Source organism: Monodelphis domestica, chromosome 3 (genome assembly GCF_027887165.1).
Source record: "Monodelphis domestica isolate mMonDom1 chromosome 3, mMonDom1.pri, whole genome shotgun sequence".
NCBI lineage: Eukaryota > Metazoa > Chordata > Mammalia > Didelphimorphia > Didelphidae > Monodelphis > Monodelphis domestica.
In genome coordinates this window covers 295541647-295561933 of record NC_077229.1, presented here as the reverse complement: position 1 = coordinate 295561933, position 20287 = coordinate 295541647, and the positions used below count along the sequence as shown (strand labels likewise).

Genomic DNA, 20287 nt, shown 5'->3' with positions numbered 1-20287 from the left:
AATTTGGTCTCCTCCTTGCCTATTTTAATGCCTTCAATTTCTTTTTCTTCTCTAATTGCTACTGCTAGTGTTTCTAATACAATGTCAAATAATAGAGGTGATAATGGGCATCCTTGTTTCACTCCTGATCTTAATGGGAATGGATTTAGTTTATCCCCATTGCAGATGATATTAGTTGATGGTTTTAGATATATACTGTTTATTATTTTTAGGAATGACCCTTCTATTTCTATGCTTTCTAGTGTTTTTAGTAGGAATGGGTGTTGTATTTTATCAAAGGCTTTTTCTGCATCTATTGAGATAATCATGTGGTTCTTGTTGGTTTGCTTGTTGATGTGGTCAATTATGTGGATAGTTTTCCTAATATTGAACGAGCCCTGCATCCCTGGTATAAATCCTATTTGATCATGGTGGATGACACTTCTGATCACTTGCTGGAGTCTTTTTGCTAGTATCCTATTTAAGATTTTTGCATCTATATTCATTAGGGAGATTGGTCTATAATTTTCTTTCTCTGTTTTTGGCCTGCCTGGCTTTGGAATTAGTACCATGTTTGTGTCATAAAAGGAATTTGGTAGAACTCCCTCTTTGCTTATTATGTCAAATAGTTTGTATAGTATTGGAGTTAGCTTGTCTTTGAATGTTTGATAGAATTCACTGGTGAATCCATCAGGCCCTGGGGATTTTTTCTTAAGAAGTTCTTTGATGGCCTGTTGGATTTCTTTTTCTAATATGGGATTATATAAGAAATCTATTTCTTCTGTTAGTCTAGGCAATTTATATTTTTGTAAATATTCATCCATATCACCTAGGTTGGTATATTTATTGCCATATAATTTGGCAAAGTAGTTTTTAATGATTGCCTTAATCTCCTCTTCGTTGGACGTGAGGTCCCCCTTTTCATCCTTGATGCTGTTAATTTGCCTTTCTTCTTTCCTTTTTTAAATTAGATTGACCAGTACTTTGTCTATTTTGTCTGTTTTTTCAAAGTACCAGCTTCTAGTCTTTATTAGCTCAATAGTTCTGTCACTTTTGATTTTATTAATTTCTCCCTTAATTTTTAGGATCTTTAGTTTGGTTTTCTTCTGGGAGTTTTTAATTTGTTCTTTCTCAAATTTTTTAATTTGCATTTCCAATTCCTTGATCTCTGTCCTCCCTAATTTGTTAATATATGCACTCAGGGATATGAATTTTCCTCTAAGTACTGCATCCCAAAAGGTTTGAAAGGATGTCTCGCCTTTGTCATTTTCCTCAAAGAAATTATTAATTGTTTTCTTCTCTAACTATCCAATTTTGGAGTATCATATTATTTAATTTCCAATGAATTTTTTATTTGCCTCTCCATGTACCCTTAATGATCAATATTTTTATTGCCTTGTGATCTGAAAAGACTGCATTTATTATTTCTGCTTTTCTGCATTTGAGTGCCATATTTCTGTGACCTAGTGTATGATCTATTTTTGTGAATGTGCCATGTGGTGCTGAAATAAGGTATATTCCTTTTTGTCCCTATTTATTTTTCTCCATATGTCTATTAACTCTAATTTTTCTAAGATTTCATTCACCTCTTTTATCTCTTTCTTGTTTATTTTTTGGCTTGATGTATGTAAATTTGATAGTGGTTGGTTCAAGTCTCCCACTAATATGGTTTTACTGTCTATTTCCTCCTTCAATTCTCCTAGTTTCTGTATTAAAAATTTGGATGCTATACCATTTGGTGCATACATGTTGATTAGTGATATTTCCTCATTGTCTATACTCCTTTTTAACAGAATATATTTACCTTCCCTATCCCTTTTGATCAGGTCTATTTTTGCTTTGGCTTTGTCAGATATCAAGATTGCAACTCCTGACTTCTTTCTATCAGTTGAGGCCCAAAAGGACTTACTCCAACCTTTAATTCTAACCTTGTGAGTATCAACCTGCCTCATTTGTTGAAGACAAAAATGGTAGGGTTTTGGGTTCTAATCCAATCTGTTATTTGTCTACATTTTATGGGTGAGTTCATCCCATTCACGTTAAAAGTTATGATTGTCATTCGTGGATCTGCTGGCATTTTGATATCTTCCCCTAGTTCTGACCTTTCTTCTTTAGCTATCTCCTTTTGTACCAGTGGTTTACTTTAGGTCAGTCCCCCTAGTCCCCTCCCTTGAGATGCTTCCCTTTCTAGCCCCTCCCTTTTTATGCTCCCTCCCCCTCCCCCTCCCCCCTCTCTTTCCCTCTTTTTTTATACTCCCTCCCCCCTCTCCCTCCTTAATTTTCCTTTCTTTCTTGCCCTAATGGATAAGATAGAATTCAGGATCCCACTGGATCTAGATGTTCTTCCCTCTCAGATTTGATTTCACTGAGAGTAAGGTTTAAGTAATTCCACTTCATGCTCTCTTCCTTTCCTTCTCATATGAGAGTTCTTCCCCTCCCCTTCCCATGTGTATCTTTGTATGGGAAAGATTATTCTATTAAGTCCCCCCCTATTTCTTGAAGTATGTCTTAGTGTTATCGATGGTTCCCCCCCTCCCTTTTCCTTTCTTTGCCCCCACTTTCCCCAAATCTTCTTAATGACCCAATCTTTCCCTATGCATGTTTCTTCTAACTACTCTTATGATGTATACAATTTTTGAGAGTTACTCAAAACATTTTCCCCACGTATTAATATATATATAATTTGATGTAAATGTAGTCCTTATAGAAGAGAGTTTGACTTACAGAAAAAGATAAGATTTATCTCCTTTTCCCTTCCTTTAATATATACTTTTTCATGTTTCTCTTGCTTTCTGTGCTTGGATATCAAATTTTCCACTAAGTTCTGGTCTTTTCTTAGCAAATGCTTGGACATCTTCTATTTTTTTGAATGCCCATACTTTCCCCTGGAAGTATATAGTCAGTTTTGCTGGGTAGTTGATCCTTGTTTGGAGACCCAGCTCTCTTGCTTTCTAAATATCGTGTTCCATGCTTTGTGGTCTCTTAGTGTGTAAGCCGCTAAGTCATGTGTGATCCTTATGGGAGTCCCCCTATATCTGAAGCTCCTTTTCTTGGCTTCTTGTAGGATTTTCTCCTTTTCTTGGAAACTCTTGAATTTGGCAATTACATTCCTAGGGGTTGTCTTTTGGGGATTTAGTATAGTGGGTGTTCTGTGAACCCTTTCTATTTCTATTTTGCCTCCTTGCTCCAGAATGTGGGGGCAATTTTCTTTTATAATCTCCTGTAGAATAATATCTTGTTTATTGTTTACCTCTGGTTTTTCTGGGAGACTGATAATTTGGAGGTTGTCTCTTCTTCCTCTGTTTCCCAAGTCTGTGGCCTTCTCAGTGAGATATTTTATGTTTTCTTCTAATTCATTAATTTTTGGGGTTTGCTTTATTGATTCTTGCTGTTTTATGATCTCACTTTCTTCGATTTGCTTAATTCTAGTCGTTAGGGATTGGTTTTGCTTTTCAGCTTTGTCTGCCCTTCTATTGGATGCTTCTAGCTCTTTTTCCAATTGAGAAGTCTTATCTGTCAGACTGCTAATCTCTTCCTTCCATTTTTCTTTCCAGGTTTCCATCTTTTGGATAAGTTCCAGTTTGAGATATTCCAGAGCTTATTGATAGTTTCCATTTTGGGAGGCATGTTCTGATTTTTTTTGGATTTCCTCCTCATTCTCCTCTTTTCCTTGGGTACTTCCACCATAAAAGTTTTCAATAGTCACCTTTTTCCCTTTCTTCCTGGAGGCTTGATTTTGGGCCATGTGAGCCATCCCTTTGGTGGTTTTATTCCCCTTTCCTTTTTGGTCTGGGGTCTCGGTGATATGGGTGGGTTTTCTGTGAATTATGTTGCCTCAGACTAATTCTTCCCAGCCTCCGAGGTTTCTCAGAGCTCTGGGTCCCTGATCACAGCCACACTGCCCAGGTGATCAGCTCTGCCCAGATAATCAGTGCGTGGTCTGCCCCTGGTGTTTAGCTCTGCCCAGATGCTCAGCACAACCACCCTGAGTACAGCTCCGTGGACCCCCTATGCTCAGGGCTGGGTTCTACCATGAAACCCCCCTGAGACATTTTTCCTGGCAGTCCCCAGATCCCAAGGTCCTTGTAGTGCCACCCCCCCAGACAGAGATGTTCCCCACTCACTCTCTGTCCCAGTGAGCACTCCTGTAGCTCACTCTGGTTTCTTCTGGGAGGTGGGGGTGGGGGAAGGGTGGCTCAGTTCACGTTTCTGTGCAAGATTTTCCTCCTTCTTATTATAGTGTGGAAATGTTCAAACCCCACGTTCCTTTGTCTCTGTGGGGTACTGGGGAGTACTGGGGAGTCCTTCTATTCCTCCAAAGGTGATTTTTATGCTCCTTTGATGTAGTCTATTTTGTTTGGTGACAGAGAGAGGAAGTGTGTGGCATCTAGATTGCAGCCATGATTACCTGGAAGTCTGGCTAGTATTTTTTTAATTTACAACTATATTCATTAAGAAGATTGGTGCATAATTTTGTTTGTTTATGGATAAGGAATTTAAGGCTTAGATATAAGTACCATATTTATGTCATAAAAAGAATTTGGTAAGACTCCTTATATGCCAATTTTGTCAAACATTTTGCATCATATTAGGATTAATTTCTTTTTAAATGTTTGAGAGAGTTAATTTGTGATCTATCTGGTCCTGGGTATTTTTTTCTGGTGAGTTCATAGATGGCTTGTTCAATTTCTTTTTCTGAGAAATAATCTATTTCCGTTTTTTTTGATCTAGGCAATTTATATTTTTGTATATAGTCATCAATATCACCTAGGTTGTCATATTTATTTTTATATATTTTGGCAAAATAGATCCAATTAATTTCTTTTACTTACTCTTAATTAGAGGTAAAATCACCTTTTTCACTTTTGCTATTGGTGATTTGATTACCTTCTTTATTGTTTAAATCAAGTTATCTATTTAAATTAAAATTTAAATAAAAATCAATAATTTATCTATTTTATTTTTATAGAACCAATGACTAGACTTATTAATCAGTTCAATAAATATTTTAATTTCAAATAATGTTTACTTTAATTTTAAATATTTCCCAATTAGTATTAAACTGGGGAGTTTTAATTTGTTCTTTTTCTAGTTTTCTTTTGTTTTGTTTTTAGTTGAATTCCCAATTAATTGATCTACTTTTTCTCTATTTTGATGATATGATCACTCAGGGATATAAATTTTCCACTTAAGTATTACTTTGGCTGTATCCCATGAATTTCACTACATTGTCTCCTCTTTTTCATTCTGTTCAATGAAATCAGTGATTGTTTCCATAATTTGTACTTTTACTTCCAGGTTCTGAAAAATTACAGTTTCAATTTATTTTTAATTTGCCTCTCCATGAACTTTTGTTGATTTTAATTTTCATTGTATCTGATCTGAATATAATATAATTTAAAAAATGCTTTTATTATTTCTGATTTTCTGCATTTGGTTTTGATGTTTTTATGCCCCAGTATTTGAACAAATTTTGTGTATGTATCCTAAGCCATTGAAATTCTTGTGGGAAATGTGTGATCTATTAATTATTTGTTCATGTTCTCTATTCAAATGAATCACTTTGGTGGTTTGGAATTCATAAGTTATTTTAATATTAACTTTCATTTTTCTTCCATCTTTTTTTTATTTCTTTGCTCCAAGTCTGTCATTCTCTTTGTAAGATATAATTTTGATTGGTTCTCAAACATCATTTGGTTTTTTACTTCATTATTATTTATTTTCTTTAATTTTTCAATAAAAGTTCTGATTCTTGTCCTATTACCATTATCAACATTAAAAAAATAAACAAAAACTCTTATTTTCCTTTTGAGTCTTCCTGTAGTTTCTAGATTTTGTTCTGCCATCTTCTGTAAGTATGCACCATATTTTTTATATCCTCAATGATTTTTGGTTCCTCCGAACAATGGTATAGGTTATAATTGTGGGAGAGGCATTTTCATTCCTACATCCATTACAACCAAGCAGTTTCAGGTTCCTGTAGCAGCTCTCTATAGTCACAGCCAGAGAGTAGAGCAGTCATTGCAACAAGAAACAATTTCCTCAGTTTACCTTTCTATTTTGAGTAGTCTTAGTCTGATGGTACCCAACAATCCCAAAGGCAGGAAAGATAGTAAATATGTTCAAACAAGTAGTTTTTAGTGTGGTGATCATCACAGCCATTGCTTGCTTTTGGGTTTACCATATTCTATAGAGCAAACTGACTCAAATGGTAGTGGAAACCATGGATTATGGAGGAAACTTGACAAGGACTGTGTTACAATTGCCGTTTCATCATGAATTGGTTCTCTGGCAAGTCCTGGCACAAGTATGTGTAATCTTTATGGCTGTGTTGCAGACTCTAACCCAAGTGAAGAAAGTGTTTAGACTCATAGTTCCCCTTAAGGCAGAGAAGGTTATGGCCATTGACAACAACTTAAACAAGATGAGTAAGGCAGTATTTGAATAATTGATCAAGGAAAAAAGTCTAGATCTAGTTATGGGAAAGGACAATGGGCAATCAGAGAATGCACCTCAGGAAACTGAAGGTAGCAATGAAAATGAGAACCAGGCTGCTAGTGACCCTGAGAAAGTCTGTCCATTGTAGGAGGTCACCAAGCTAACAACTAATGTTGGTATGATACACTCAAAGGCCCATAGACAATACACTCCTCAGGAACTTGAGTCTATAAAGCTCCATTTTCCAAAATTTGTGGACAATCCTTTTAAATCTCACAAGGAGCTGAAGAGAGCATTTAGGATCTTTGAGCCAGACTTAGATGATGTTGAATTCCTTTTATCAGAAATGTTTATCCCCCAAGAACAGAGGCAGTCTTTGGAGAAAGCTAGGTCTGAAAGCAATTTGACTAACTGGCCTACTGTAGATCAAAGAGGGGATATGGGCTTTGCTAATCCCACATGTATGTCTTACCTGAAAAGGTGCAGGGAGGACTTCTTGCAAGCCATTAAACAACGCTGTTCCAAACCTAGAGCATGGTCCAAATTTTATAAGATCAGGCAATATAAAGGGGAACATCCTGCCACAAACATAGACCATCTGTCAGAGATGGCAGAGGCAATCTTAGGTTAAGAAGCAGATAATGAAGAGACAGATGGCCACGTCCATAGACAATTTCTTAGGGATGTACATGCAATTAAAGGACAGTTTTCAAGAACTATTTCCCTAGATATGACTCAGTTTCCCTAATTGAATTGAGAGAGGCTGCAGGTTACCTATTTGAAAACAATTCAGATCAGAGTAAGGATGTTCAAGACCTGAAAGTTAAGTTAGAGAAGACTGAAAAGTATTTGAAACAAAAGGAAATTGAGGAAATTAAAAATTTGAACATGGTTAGAACATAAACAAAACCTGTTTTCCAGACCCCTAGTTACCAGAGGAGATCAGTGCAAAAAGAACCCGGGGAGTGTTTCTTTTGTCACCATAAAGGACACTTGATTAGAAACTGTTTTTGAAGAAGAAAGAAAAGAGAATTAACAGAGACAAACATAATGCAGAAACTAGGTACAAGAAATCCACTTGCTGTTCACACTGCAAGTTAAAGTCCTCACAGGAAGCTCCGGACTTGAAGAGAATGCAAAAGGCAATAGAAACTGGAGCTAAGCCTAAGTATTAAGATATGGTTAGAAGGGAGTTATGAAGCCAGGCCCCTAGTGTGACACTTGGAGGTAGAAGATATTGTGAGCAAGAGATTGCTGTTAAATACAATAGAAAAACCTTGGGGAATACTGTAAAGTCAGTGTAAGAAAGAGACTCTGTGAATGATAGCCATTGCAATAAGGCAAGAGAAAGACTGAGACAGATTAAAGAAAATGAGGCAGAAATTAATGAAATAACATGTCAAATTGCAAAAGAGATGGGAGAATTTGATAAAACCTGTATAGTAAACACACAGGAAAAGTCTGTAAAGGAAATGAAATCATTCCTAGAGAATTTTTTCCACTGTAGAATAGATAATGGGATTGAATTATGCAAAAGAAAAAGAAAGAATAAGTCACAAGAACTCAAGGAAAAGTTTGTGGCTAATTTACTGACACATAACTTCAATTCCCTAAAGGTTACTGTTGATATAGATGAAGGGCTCTAAAAACATTCACAGAAGACCCACCAAGCTTAGTTAATTCTATAAATAGTTTTATAGCAGAGGTACCCTTTGTAACTACATCTAATTTGAATCCAGAATCTAGTAACTTCCATCTAGTACTAAGTGATTTAGTTAAGAAAAAATTGACTGATAATGGAGCTGAATTTACTTTTGAAAATAATTATCCTATTCAAAGTATTGGAGGTGACACTTCAGTTAAATTTGAATCTGGGGCTGAAATGGTATGCTTAGTAACAACCAAGAATTCAGTTGATGCCAACATTCTATGGGGCAAAGGGGTATCTGACCAAAGCAAAGGTTCATGTTCCATTGGAGACTTCACTGGAAATGAATCAAATCAAGAAGAATTAACTGAGTTACATATGCACCTGGCAGAGAGTAACAAGGACATGAATAATGAGTCAGTAGTTATGAACACCTTGGCTACTAAACCAGAAAAAGATGCATGTTCTTGTGGGGGACAACATGAAGACACATATCCTATTACTGACACAAGGGGAAATTCAGAAGTACAAACCTTATCATGAATAATGAGTCAGTAGTTATGAACACCTTGGCTACTAAACCAGAAAAAGATGCATGTTCTTGTGGGGGACAACATGAAGACACATATCCTATTACTGACACAAGGGGAAATTCAGAAGTACAAACCTTATTCCCAGAACAAAATACAAAATTAGAGGAAAAGATTCCTATATCTACACAGTCAAGTGAGAATGGAGTTAAACATAAACCTCAGAGTAGTGGTAGAGTAGGATCTATGATTATAAACAGTGTACAAGATCTGCAAGAAGCTAACCCCATACCATCAAGTTTACCAATTCAAAATGAAAACCAAAAGCTGAAACTGATCTGAGAAACACAGAAGCTGGTGACAAAGGCACAATGCAAAGCCAGAATTACCAACATCTGACAAGAATTTAAATGGCATTGAGCAAAATCCAAATAACAGTGATTGGATTCAGTGATTCAGAGTCAGACATTGAATCTGAAGGAATACCAGAAAGTGTAATAATAATGACTGAAGATGATGTAGAACAAATGCCTTATCAGTTCATCTGCTTTATGAAGAGGTAGATGAAGAAGGGGATATGTGGGACACAAGAAAAAGGATAGAGTATCTGGAACCAGTGCAAACAAACTGTTACCAAGACATGGAAGAGGAGTTATTCTTTGGGCACAGAACAAGCTGCATACCATTGGAAGAAATTTATGCAAGCTTAGGGGTTGATAATGACAATGATTTTATAGATAAGTTGAATTACATAGCATATGCAGATACAGATTATGAATGGGAAGGAGAATATTAAGAGACATTTTGAGAACTGGAGGAGGTGATAGATACATGATTTCATTTCTATTCTCTAACTACAAACACATAACAAGTACCATTCAAGCTGCAACAGTGAAACCAAGATTATTTATAGTTCCATAGGGCATCATACTACTCAAAAGCCTTATGTGAATGAAGAATAGTCCTGGGGTAGCATAGTGAATAAGTTATTACAGCAAAAGAGAACAAGTAGTAATTCAACATCTTGAACACTCCTGAACTTGTAGCAATATTCCAGCTTCATAACTAGGATAGATGCAAACATCTAGAATGTTGGAGAATCATGGATTCACATTGGTTGAATCTGTTATAACAAGACTTTAACAGCAAGTTGTAGATGAGAACAAACGTTATCCATATCTTTCAACCTTTACTCCTAAAACAGTCTATACCAGGGGAAGGAAGGAAGAGAGGGTATACCATGAAGATATTATCTCATATTTTCAGATACCTCACTTATCATCAGTGACGATACATACACAGATGACATCTGGAAGAGAGTCCTAGTCATGAAAAGCAACATGAATAGCCCAAGGGGAAAAAAGTCTTGTGAATGTAAGCCTACTGAGAACAAAGGAAAGCACTGGAGGATACTTGCCATCAAAATACAGAAAAGAGAGCCTTGCACAAGTTGCATTGATTAAAGTATAGAAAAGCACCTTTAAAGCTGAAGTATATAGTACAGTCTCTAAAGATATGCAGCCAATAACACAGTAATATGAAAGGAAAACTTGCATTTGAAAGAGTAGCAGCCACAAAGAAACAAAGGCTCAATGTAAAATATAAAATAGTCTCTGCCTTACATAGTAACAAAACAAAAAGAACTATCTCCAAGAACTACATACAGTAACCATATGATAAACCACCTTGATGAAGAAAAAAAAATGAAATCAGAATTTTTACTAAAGTCTTGAATACCTATGCATAATGCTTACTCCAATGCATGAAGAAAATCACATGTTATCTTGCACACACATTAAATTGATACATTCTGGCACTCATGAAAATTTCATCTCATTTCCATGCAAATATAACTTTCACACACATGTAAATCTCACAATATGCATTGTTCATGTGTTCTTGGTTCCTGATTGTGCCAGTGGTTCGTGATTGGAATTCAATCAAGACTGGACGATGGTGAATGGCACTCAGACCAGACAAAGGGCCAGAGTGGAAGGAAGAGAGTTTCTATAGGCAACATGACTGGACATTGAAGGACTTTGGAACTCTGAAATCTTGAAATTTTGGCCATGAAGAAGTGTAAGGCTGTGTCATACATGTAAACACCACATACATGCATACACATTCTACATAGTAATACATAGCAAAGTAAGATATTCATGGATTGGGTAAGTATACAACGTACATAGTTACATGACAACAAGACACACTGATGAGAAACTTCTGTGGAAAATTCAAACAATGTTTTTCTTTTCTGCATGAGTTTGCACAGAAATTTAGAATGATGTACATATGTAAATCTGTACTAAATAATTAATTGACTAACGAGCTAACTTTTTAGAGTAAGTTCATTAATGATCTAACTACTAACGATAGTAATAGCCTAGTGTATTTGTTTAAGGCTTAAGGTAGTAGAGACATAGATGTTCTGAAATACATATGTTAGATTGTATTATAATTGTAAGTTAGCATTTCTTAGTAGTAGAAGATTTTCTTAGTGACTATATAGACGTTAGGATAAGTCATTTGCATGTTCATTATTATTGACATATTATTGACATTTCCGAGATAATTTGGAAATTGTTACTTGTTTTGTTATGGAAAACTATGTTCATGTAATTCCCCTACCTAAACCATTTTCCTATGCCCCATTCTTAGCTTAGTATTTAGATAGATAGAACAGCTAGGATGAGTTTAGGATTTTGTTATTTTGGGGGAGATAAGAATATGTTTCAGATAGCAAAGAGTTAAGATAGATAGATGAAATTATTAAGGTAAGTATCATGGAAAAATGCCTAATAAAAGGGGGGATTGTGGTAGAGGCATAGAGAGAGAGAGGACTTGTAAGCCAAGATGCAAGAACCAAGCTGGGGACCTGACCTGCCTGTCAATCAAGAAGAAGGTTCCAAACGGAATGTTCCCAGGAGTTGGCAGTTGAGCTGACCAGGGGGAAGGGACTTGGAGTCACTCTCTCTCTGGGGTTGAAGCTGGCTGAAGGACCCTTGTATGGCTGACTTGGTTTTGGGGAGTTCTCTGATCAAGGAGAAACCTCTGTTCTTTCTGAAATTTTGACTGACCAAGAATTGGAGGAAAGCCAGGCTGAAGGAGAGATTTTGAACTTTGTTTCTCTCTGGGGTTAAGCTGAGAGACCTTGCTGATTTCGTGAAGAAGAAGAAAGAAGATTTTAAACAGCAGTTGTCCTCCATCTCTCTAGCTGTCTTACAGTCACAGTTTGTGATTGGACTACTTACTTTCTCAAACCCTCAAATTCTCCTGCATTTTAGATTAGGGATATCCTCATCCCTCTCACCTCATTTTCCCATCCTTTTATTCCAATAAATCCCTTGACTTGAAAAAGGAAAGGAAAAGAGTATCTTTATAGTTTACTAAAGGGGGGGGTGGAAGAAAGAAGCCAAAGGCTTCAAGAAGACCTGGGAGGTGAGGGAGGCAAGAAGGAGAGGGTTGGAGAAGGGAGGGAGTGAAAGGAAGGAGGAGATTAGAAAGATATACTGATTCATCAGCCATCAATAGGGATTAGTAGGCAAACCCCAGAGGATTCCCCAGAGCAGTTCCCCTGTGTGGAAGTATCTTTGTACCAGCATCTCTGTGTGGCAGCAGTACCTTGTAGCAGTATCCGTGTACTAGCATCCCTCAGAATTTCTCATTCCTACCTCCATTACAACCAAGCAGTTTCAGGTTCTTGTAGCACCTCTTTCTAGTCACAACCAGAGAGTAGAGCAGTCATTGCAACAAGAAACAGTTTCCCTCAGTTTACTTCCTCTATTTCATAATGAGTGAGAGTTTTCAGTATTTTCTTGTTTGATGCTTGTGCTTATGTGGCTCTTACCTTGTGCACTGTTTCTGTCTCTTCATCTTGAGAATTCAACTTTCTTTATTCTATATAGAAGGTATCATTTCTTTACCTGACATTTTATATTAGAGAAGGTCATATTTAAAAAGCACTATATCTTCTTGCCTATCTTCAACCACTTTTATAAATTAGTATAATGAGGATTAATGAAGTAAAATAATTACCCTAAGATTTCAAAGAGATCAAATGGCATATCTGAGATCAGAACTTAGCTTTTATAACATTAAACATATTTGCTACTATTTCCATTATTTGCCATGGCTTTGAAAAAATATTTTGGAAACTGAATCTTTTTCGAATCCTGGTGTTTAGTCATTTTAGCTATTTACATCTGCTTGTGAGCCTATATGTAATTTTATTGGCAAAAGTTTGTCATTTCATTTTTCAGTTCATTTGACAGATGAGAAAATGAGGGTTGTGACTTTCCCAATGTCACACAACTAGTCAGTGTCTGAGAAGAGATTTGAACTCAGCAAGATGAGTCATTCTGACTCCTGACCTGTCACTCTATCCACTGTGCCACCTAGCTTTCCCTTTAATTAATAAATGACAATTTTTGTAAGTTGACTTTATGCAGGAAATAATTCAAAAGAAAAAGAATGATTTTTATGTTTGATTATTTAAAATACTGACAATTTAAAAGTATAGGAATTATAGTTCTCATTCCAGGATTAAGGAATATAACAATAAAGTAATAATAGAAATGGTATTTGAGAATCTACCAAAATAGGGCTCTTACAAGGAGAATTTCAAACTTGGAACATAAAAATACCCCAAAAATTGATAGAAGAAAAATAAAAATTATTATTTCCCGTGTAAAGTCAATACATCTCCAGTTTTACATAAATTCATTTGTATAGTGTGTATGTATACACATGCAAAATAAATAAACACATATTCTACTTATTCATATATATTTCCAATGCACATGTATGTGCTTATATGTTATGTACATATGTTTGTATATGTATATATATATAATTACATAAATACTAGTCAACTTTGAATCAGTCTCTTGTATTTTATATAAGATATTGAATGGAAGCAATGTCCATAGCAATAACATATTATCAGATAAAAAATATTATAGTAAACATCTGACAAAATAAATAAGTATTTGGAGAAATAAATTGAAAAAGCAGAAATAGTCCTCACTGTCCCTCAATATTTTTATCTTTCACCTGGTGAGGAAAGATACATATTTCAGTGGATAGAAAGCCAGGCTTAGATATGGGCAGTCCTGGCTTCAAATCTAGCCTCAGATACTTTCTAACTTAATCCTCTTTTCCTAGCCCTTATTTCTATTCTGCCTTAGAAAAATGCATAATATTCATTCTAAGATTGAAGTTAAGGGTTAAAAAAATCCATAATGGAACAAGTTAAGGTTTTTTATCCTCTATATCCAGTAATGTTTTCTACATATGAAGTACTTACATGATAACATATTAAAATTTTACTAACAAATAAATATAATGTTGAAAAATATATATTTATATTTTAAAAGTGATAGACTTTATTATGTCTACAATAACAGTGAAGAAAAATTTCAATGAGAAAGATCATTTGCTTTTCAAAGTATTATCTACTCAGAGTATTTTATAATCTAAACTAGAGACAGAGGAAACATAATGGTGTATAACTCACATTAGTGGATATAAAGACATATCCTAAGAGAAAGTTAATAACAATTACTTTGGGTATACTTGGAAATAGTAAGTTACATTTTGATCTACTCTGAATCCTGGGATGAGCCTTATGGTGATGAAACATGAATAAAATTGCCTGATGATTATGTTTCTTTAGTTTGTAAATATATCATACAGAAACAAATGATGCATAGAAAGAGATGAAATATTGACATATCCAGCATAGATTGAATAGGTGGGATTTTGGCATGATTTCACTATGTTAACACTTTTATAATGTGCCAAAATAATGTATGCTTACATACTTATTTTGCATTATTTCTTTTTGAATACATTAATCAATGTTAAAAATTTCTAGACAAGTAATTTTGGAAATCTAATACAGAATAAGAAATGAACTAGACAGGAATAGGGTGGCTTAATTGTAAAGAATGTCATGACAAAATTTCAAAATAAAAGTATTAAATCACAAAATCTATACAAAAACAACCTTAAAGTGTTTTGTTCTTGTTATTGTTAAATCATTAGGTCTCAAAAATCTTATCTTGTCATTCACTACCTATATGATTCAGAAAATGTCTCCTGGAGTGAATCACACTTTGTCATGCTCTCCATACAGAGTTAAACTTACAGATGGAAATAGAAAAGTGAATGTAAATAAAAAATCTTATTGGATCATAATATAAATTTTATCCACTTTTTAATACTCAATATCAAAAAATGATTTTTGTAGGTACTAGCACTCTAATTTTAATATTATTTTTAAAAATATGAATACTTTAAATGAGTAAGGTAACAGCAACCATAATGTAAGATCTAACTAATTATCCCCACTGAAAAAATAAAATGAATTCAATATATTTATATTCCCTAGAATATATATATATATATATATATATATATATGAAATTTAGCCATAAAATTAGTTCATAAATATATGTGGCTGGGATTGGTAGGTATTAGAAATACACTATGAGTTGTGCCCAACTCAGTAGGAAAAGTTGAAGATTGACTGCATTTCAGAAATGATTCTTTTGTTTCAAAGATTCCAAATTTCCTAAGTATTCTTTGATATAAAAATTATGCATCTAATTCAAATATTCTGTTGATATGCTACAACCCTTTGAAAAACCACTGTGCAAGAGAAATTACAATTGAAAGTAACCAGAAGTACAATAGAATGTCATGTGGTTTGTATAAGTCAATTATGATATATTATCAATCATGATTTTTCTTTCAAGAAAAACAGAAGTTTGTAAAATCTAAATCAAATCACTTCCTTTTCAAGGATAGGGAGAGTGACAGGGAAGGAAAGAATTTTGAAATAAAAAAATGGTAAATAAAGAAATGGAAGTAAAAACAGGCTCAGTGATTTAGAGCTGGAAAATCCCTTTGAGCTCATTTATTCAAAGCTCCTTTATAAATAAAAAAACCCCTGAGGCATAGAAGAGTAAAATATTTTGTATAGATTTCTCATAGGTAACAGTGACATAGTTAGCATTCAGACTCAGACTTGTGATTCCAAATGCAATATTCTTTCCATAAAAACACTTTCCTATTAATCAATATAATATACCTAAAATAAGAAGTGAATTTGTCATGTAATGTGAAATGGGTAGAGCTAACACAAACAGCTGGAATTCTGCAATAGTATCACTGAAAAATTAAAAAGAATCAAAGTTGTACAAATCTAATAAAGCAGCAAAGTTCATGGTATCAAGAGACAATGACCCCTCTAGCAGTTGCAGAAGCAATGGAAGATCAGACCAAGATGGTCATGGAAGAAACACTTGAAGTTTGCCAACTACTCTAAGAACAGCCACAGAAGAACAAGAACAACTCAAAACAAATACTTGCACAGAAGAAATAATAGAAAAATGTACAAAACACTACTCTAGTTCAGAATAATGTGGAAGGAAAACAAGAAGGATTCATTTCAGTAGGGTATGAAGAGAGAGTTCTGAACAAGCTTCAGAGGAACTTCAGCACAACATATTAAAAGTGACAGAAAAAAGTACCATTGGCTTGTTTCAGCATCAGCTGGGTAGGAATGGAAACCAATAAAACATAGAACAAGCAGCAGTGGGAGGAAAACATTCTAGTATAGTCCAGCTAGACTAAAGGCTGGTCATGATCTAGCATGGATAGCACTGGAAGGAGATCAGTCCAACAAGATTTAGTCTCTAAAAGACTAGTAGAACCCAACTTGAACCAGCTGAACTGAACAGCTGAAAACTTCTACTAGTCAGGCTAACCAGGCCACTAGTGAAAAATATTCAACAGAAAATTCAAACCACTAAGGGGATCCCAGCTACAGTATAAGTAAAGTCCAGTATTCCCTCCACTCCAGGATCAGAGCTAAGCTTCAGCATACAGATGAAATTAAGGAAAAAATAACCTCCATGATTTAATTAACTGTGAATATTTCTACATGGTTACATGATTTCATGTTCTTTCCCTTCCCTCCTCTTCCCCTCCTCCCATAACCAATGAGCAATTTCACTGGGTTTTACATGTGTCGTTGATCAAGACCTATTTCCATATTATTGATATTTTACTAGGGTGTACAGAGCGGTTTAAAAAAAGCTTATCTTCTGTCTTAGAATCAATAATAAGTCAGTTTCAAGGCAGAAGAGTGGCATGTATATCTGCATATATGTGTATACACACATACATAAAGTAATCCATATAATGGATACATAGAAAGCAGTTAGCCTAGCAAAGACAGTGAGTTAAGTGGATTAAATTGGTGCAGCCATCTTGGATATGCATTTCCCTTACAAAATATCTGGTGAAGCAATAAAAACTCTCTCAGTCACAGAGCAAGAGTTGCCATTGCAAAGATCTTGAATTTGAAAGTGACAAATCAGTACAGACAAATTAGAGCTTAAAGAACATGATTCTATACAGGCAATCATACAAGAGACCCAGCTGGTAGTAGATTCTGAGCCTGAAGAGGAAATAGTAAGTTAAGAAAAACAGTGTAGAAGTGAAAAGAAAACATGGAAAGTTATGTTTAAACTGAGACTTTGACAATGGATAGGGGTTACTAGAGTCACTGTTTAGAAATCTAAGAATATCTTTTCTCATCACAAAGATAGATGTCTATGAGAGCCCATCTTCAGATACCTACTTATATTTGAGAAAGGCAAGATTGAGGATGCATCTCAGCAGGCACAGCTAGCTGGTGCTGAAACCTTTAAGTGCAGGATGAAGCTGTCTCAAACATACAGAAAAATGTACAAACTCCAACTCCAAAAGACGAAAACTAACAAGAAAAGCTTGATGAAACAGGTATGAAATTTAAGAATATAGAATTAGTCACATCCCAAGCAAATATATTTAGATCATAGGTTCTCTTAAATAAGAATCTTAATTATATTATAAATGCTTTATAGAATTAATGATGCAACAATCTGGAGATCAGTTTTTTCAGTGTTCCGGGAAGATTCAATATAACCTGACTTGAAATTGTATGTAGCAATAAAATTGTGGTTTCCTGATGGATGAAATGAATGGAAGTTTGGGGAGTAACTGGAGAAGTTTTCAACTAAAATATATGGTTTCATTTGGGACTTAATGAAGGTCATGGAGCATAGTAGGTAGAAAAAAGAAGAAAGAGTATTCCAAGCATGGGGGATAACCAGAGAAAGTGCCCAGAGTTTAGTGGTGCAGTGTCCCTTACCTGGAATAACCAAGAGGCTGGTGTCACTGTATCAAAGAGTATGTATCAGGGAATAAGTTATAAGAAGACAAGAAAGGCTTGGAAGGGTGAAATTTACAAAGGAAACAGAGTGACAAAACAATTTGTACTTGATTATAGAGGTAATTAGGGACCAACATAATTAAATATAAGATGAATTTCACATGATCAGACCTTTCCTTTAGGAAAAAACAGTTTACTGGTTAAATGCAGGATTGATTGGAAAATAGAGAAACTTGAGACAGGCAGATAACACAGAAAGCTATTAAAAATTTAAAAATATATATTATATTCTACCTTATAATCAATACTAAGTATTGGTTCCAAGGCAGAAGAGCAATAAGGGCTAGGCTATTGGAATTAAGTGACTTGTCCTGGGTCATGCAGGTAGGAAGTATATGAGCTCATATTTGAACCCAGGACCTGCTATCTCCAAACACGGCATCTACTGAGCAATCTACCTGCCTCCCACCAAGAGGACTTTTATAATAATACAGGTATGAGCTGATGAGGTCTATATCAAAATGATGGCAATGTCAGGGAAGAGTGGAAAGCAAATTGAAGGTCTACTGCAATGTGAAATCAATAGCCCTTTGCAACAACTTGTATATGGAGGAAGAGGATGAGAAAGAATGAGGAATCCAGGAGGGCTACTAGGTTAAAAGCCTGAAAGACTAGTATAACACTGGGGAATCTTTTAGACATCATGTGCCCAAACTGTACCTTCAAGCCACAAGTGAGGCTTCATCCCACATTACTGCAGAATAGAGCGAGGAAATGCTCACATCAGGTAGTTGGGCAGAGAGGCGAGGCATACAAAAATGTTTTCAGAAGTGGTGGAGAAGGGGAATGGAGAAGCCCCCTCCCCGTGCCTCTCTGGCACACATGCCATATCTATGTCAGCATGGAAGTAGTAGGATGTTTTTGTTCTCTATGGTAATATGGAAATGGGGTGGGTATAAAGGCAAAACACTGTGTTCTGTTTTGTATATATTGAGTTCATGGTCTCTACTGCACATCTAGAGTGAGATGTCTGAAATTAGAAATATACAATTTGATGTCAAGAGAGAGTTTGTGGCATAATGGAACATGATTTGAGAGTTATCAGAATAGAGATGATAATTAAGTCAAAAGGAGCTAAAGAGATCACTAAATGAAGTACTATAAAGAGGGCATATCCCTTGAGCTGGCAATACAACTACTGTATACTTATCCTGAAGATATCAAAAGGGAAAAGAACTTCTATAAACAAAAATGTTTATAGAAAATATTTTTGTAGGGGCAAAGAACTGGAAAAAGAGCAGATACTCATCAACTGGGGAATAGCTGAACAAGTTTTGGCATAAGAACATGATTGGATACTATTGTATTTTAAGAAATCATCACATGGATGGTTTCAGGAAAAAAAAAACCTCTTGAAAGACATATATAAACATGTAAAATGAAGTGAGTAGATGTAGGAGAATATAAATTGTCAAGGAAATGCTACAGAACAATTCCAAAGAATTCAAGGTAAAAAATGCTACACACATTCACAAAGAGAACTAATGAAGTCTGAATGTAGAATGAAGCCTATTTTTAAACTTTTTTTTCTTTTCTTTTGTTTGTCTATGATTTTTTTTAACATAGCTAGATATGGAAATATGTTTTGGCTGGCATCATGTATCATCAATATCAAATTTCTTTCCTTGTGTGAAGGATTACATTTTTTGGGGGGGTAGGAGTTCGATCAAAAGCTATTGTACAGTTTATTCAATGCAAAATACTTAGTTTATTATTTGGAAATATGGATAGGAAATAGGAAGGAGAAAAGTGAATGTAATCTTATAAAAATTATAACTATACCCAAGATCCCAAACCTAACTAAGTTTTTCTAAAACATCATAAATCTATCTGCCTCAGAAGGAAGAATCTTCTGTTAAGCTGAAGCCCTGGCCTACTCTCCCTCTCTCACTATCTAATCATATAACCACTATCTATCTACCTTATCTACCCAAGTTTTAATAATCAATAAGGCTGTTAAGGTCTTAGAAAAACTCCCAGTCTCAGAGAGAGAGTGTCAGAAACTGCTGCTCCTCTCTCTCCAGTGGATCCAGAGACCAAAAGATCCCTTTCTAATGGTCTACAACTTACTAATCATACTCTTCTAACCATCACTAACTGCCAGTTTGATATTTTGAGCAATTTCCATTCTTTCTTTCCTTAACTCTGTTATTGAATATTTTCCTCTCTATCAGCTGCTGCATTTGTGAGTTGGCCATGATAATGTGACACATTAAATCAGGGTTGGTCATCATTTCTTGGAAAAGGAGCTTCTCCATGATCTTACATAGCATCTTAAGTTTGGAAATTCTCTCTAACAGAAGGGGTTCTCAAATTGCTGACTTGTACAGCAGAGGGTCTCCTGCTGAAAAAAAATTATTATTCCTTTTCCTCTTAAATATAAAAAGTAGAAATTAATAAAAACTATCT

General features: G+C 35.1%; 1 pseudogene; it reads left to right on the top strand.

The window, feature by feature from the left end:
• The first annotated feature begins 9005 nt into the window (after window positions 1-9005).
• Window positions 9006-17465, top strand: LOC100617789 (nascent polypeptide-associated complex subunit alpha-like; annotated as a pseudogene).
• Window positions 17466-20287: the final 2822 nt, after the last annotated feature.